General features: G+C 39.3%; 1 long non-coding RNA gene across 1 annotated transcript; it reads left to right on the forward strand.

The window, feature by feature from the left end:
* Positions 1-307: 307 nt before the first annotated feature.
* Positions 308-2,753, forward strand: LOC133964465 (uncharacterized). The gene is made up of 3 exons (XR_009923779.1): positions 308-359; positions 1,825-2,043; positions 2,514-2,753. It is a non-coding gene; the product is annotated as an uncharacterized LOC133964465 (long non-coding RNA).
* The last annotated feature ends 899 nt before the right edge of the window (positions 2,754-3,652 follow it).

Raw genomic sequence — 3,652 nt, forward strand, 5'->3', positions numbered from 1 at the left:
GAGGGACCAAACCAAGTGTGGCATGCTGATGGGTATGATAAATTGAAACCCTTCGATATTGCCATTAGTGGCTGCATTGTTGGCTTCTCAAGGAAAGTAACATGGCTCATGAGTGGCAGCACTAATAACGATCCAGGGATCATAGCACAGTATTATATGCAGTGTGTATCTGAGTTTGGACAACTCCCAGAGCGCCTTCGCACAGACTGTGGAACTGAAAATGGCACTATGGCAGCAATACATTGTGCATTAAGATCTCAGCATACAGATGACTTTGCAGGATCCCTCAGTCACATGTATGGCACCTCAACGGCAAACCAACGAATCAAGAGTTGGTGGTCTTTCTTCAGAAAGCAAAGGTATAAGACTTTTAAGGTCAATTCCAAGAACATGTACAATGCTGTGAAAAAGTATTTGCCCCCTTCTGGGTTTCTTATTTATTTGCATATTTGTCACACTTAAATGTTTCAGATCATCAAACAAATTTTAATATTAGACAAAGATAACCATAGTAAATACAAAAACAGATGAGAAACAAAGTAATTGACATGTATCAGTCTGGAAAGTTACACAGCCATTTCTAAGGCTTTGGGACTTCAGTGAACCACGGTGAGAGACATTATCCACATATGGAGAAGACTTGGAACGGTGGTGAACCTTACCAGGAGTGGCGAGCCCACTAAAATTACTCCAAGAGCGCATCGACGACTCCTCCAGGAGGTCATAAAAGACCCAGAACAAGATCTAAGGAACTGCTGGCCTCACTTGCCTCAGTTACGGTCAGTGTTCATGATACAACAATAAGAAAGAGACTGAGCACAAATGGCATCCATGGGAGTGTTCCAAGGCGAAAGCCACTGCTGACCAAAAGAACACAAGGGCCTGTCTCACATTTGCCAAAAAAACTATTGATGATCCCCAAGACTTTTGGGCAAATATTCTGTGGACTGATAAAAAAAAAGTTGAACTTTTTGGAAGAGTTGGGTACTGTTACGTCTGGCGTAAAAATAAAACAGCATTTCATAAAAACAACATCGTACCAACAGTCAAACGTGATGGCGTAGTGTGATGTTCTGGGGTTGCTTTGCAGCTTCAGGACCTGGATGACTTGCCATAATTGATGGAACCATGAATTCTGCTCTCTAAAAGAAAGTCCTGAAGGAGAATGTCTGGCCAGTTTGTGACATCATGCTCAAGCGCACCAGCATGTCTACCTCTGAATGGCTAAAAAAAAACTAAATGAATGTTTTGGAGTCGCCTAGTCAAAGTCCGGACTTAAATCGGCTTGAGATGCTGTGGCATGAACTTAAACAAGCCATTTATGCTTGAATATCATCCAATGTTGCTGAATTAAAAATATTCTGCAAAGAAGAGTGGTCCAAAATTCCTCCACAGCGATGTGAGAGACTCATTGGCAGTTATCACAAACATCTGATTGCAGTTGTTGCCGCCAAGGGTGGCACAACCAGTTATTAGGTTTAGGGGCCAATTACTTTTTCACAGAGGGCCAAGTAGGTTTGGATAGACTTTTTCACTTAATGAATGAAATCATCATTTAAAAACTGCATTTTGTATTTAATCTGGTTATCTTTGTCTTATATACAAATTTGTCTGATGATCTGAATCATTTAAGTGTGACAAAAATGCAAAAAAAATTAAAATCAGGAAGGGGCAAATACTTTTTCACAGCACTGTATGTAATGCTGCTATGTAGTCAGTTCTGTGTTTTATGTGTTTTCACATGCCAGAGGTTTTCAGCTGTGTCAACATTCTACATTATAAAAGAATAACAACACTACAAAGACTTTATCATTCCACCATTAGGACTCAGTTCTGGATTGATGTCTTCAGTGACCTGAGAGAGAGGCACCTTTTCAACGGCAGCCATGAGCACAAGTGCCTCATACGGTATGCCTTCCTGGCCGTCTTGCAGAAAGAGCTTGATGAGTAGAGACAACTTTGGAACAACCACACCATCCGACCTGTTCGTCAATCTCGTTGTCCATCGCGTAAACCAGAAGCCATGTACCACCTGCCTGACAGGTTTGTATTTACAGTATGTGCTATGTGACTATGTTTTATAAATATATGATTGCATTTTCACTTGTGTTAATTTGAACACAATATGTGTGATGCCTAAAGCAGATCAAGTGTATGGTGAGATACTCTGCAACTTCTACAGGGTCCTGCACTGAGACTTTGCTTACACCCTTGGTATACTGGCCCAATATGACAAATTCATCAAATGATACTGTTACACAAAAACTAAAAATTACCCTTCCACACCAGACCTACATTTAAAATGTACAAAGCAAAAAGGTGAATGTATCTTATAAATACAAAAAAGTGCCTTGTGGTAGAAGCTAATATAATGACTTTATTTGTCTGAAAGAGCTTCTGTCAAACTATAAATTAACTTGTGGCTCATTTGTCAGAATTTTTTTTCACATTTTATGACCGCTGAAAAACAGACTTAGTTTGAATTATAATTCTTATTTTGCATTTTGCCTTAGGTTTGACGGAAGGGAATGTGGATTCCCAGTGTCCCAGGAAGCCCTACACCAGTTTGATGACTTTCTGCCAGCTCCGCGCAGTCTGTGTGGTGATGTTGATCTCCAAAGTCATTTTGCAGACTTGGAGAGACAGAATGGGCTTGCTCTACCACTCCACTGGACAACTGCTGTTGTGAATTACATATCACTCAAGAATATGTCTGGACTTTAGAATCTTCAGCTCCTGGTTCTGCAACATAATTTGACTGGTAGACATAAGTGTTATGTTAATAAATTATTGTAAAAATAAGTAACATCCAACAGCCTTGTGTATTTGTCCATTTATTTGTTCTGTTACATCAGTTTCTTTTGTCAATATTCGATTTTGTCAACACAATGAATATACCACACATGGAAAACCCTGTGGTCTTTAATGAAAACGGTAACATGTAAAAAAATAAAACCGCTTCAAGATGTTGAACAGTGTAACAGTACAATCAAATGTTTAAACTGAATGTGCCTCGTTTTAATAAAATAGCTTGAAACTTTAACTAACAAATTGCAGGCTAAAAACTCAGACTGATATGAACATATCTGCATCTCTTAAAATGGTCAGAAAATAAGTGGCACATTTGCAACATTTGAATATAACAGCTTAACATCAACTTTGGTGAACATTAACAAATTGCAGGCTAAAAACTCAGACTGATATTAACATGTCTGCATTCCTAAAATGGTCAGAAAATAAGTGGCACATTTGCAGCATTTGCATATAATACTTTAACATTAACTTTGGTGAACCAGGTTTTGGCCTTTAAATAAGTACTTGCTGGACACTCCAGTGACCAGCAATTGGTTTGAGCTTTAAAGAAGCCCAAACCCAGGGGCATTTTGTATGCCAAAATCCATGGCTTCTTAAAAGTCTTCATAGCTTTGTAAGATCGAAATCTTAATTGTATTAGAACATACATTTGCGACAGGAAAGCGTGAGGTCTTTTGAAAATTCTGTGGCTGTGGCTGTATAGTTGCAGGAGGAACTTCCCTCAGCCCGGTCCCAAACATCAGGACATCCTCCAAAAATGGGCTTGCCTGTTTTTCCGGCAGGGAGGGGGGGAGGAATTTGTTAGGCATTTGTTGTTTTAAGAATAGATTGTGACAGA

The sequence above is a fragment of the Platichthys flesus genome, chromosome 11, assembly GCF_949316205.1.
Source record: "Platichthys flesus chromosome 11, fPlaFle2.1, whole genome shotgun sequence".
Classification (NCBI taxonomy): Eukaryota; Metazoa; Chordata; class Actinopteri; order Pleuronectiformes; family Pleuronectidae; genus Platichthys; species Platichthys flesus.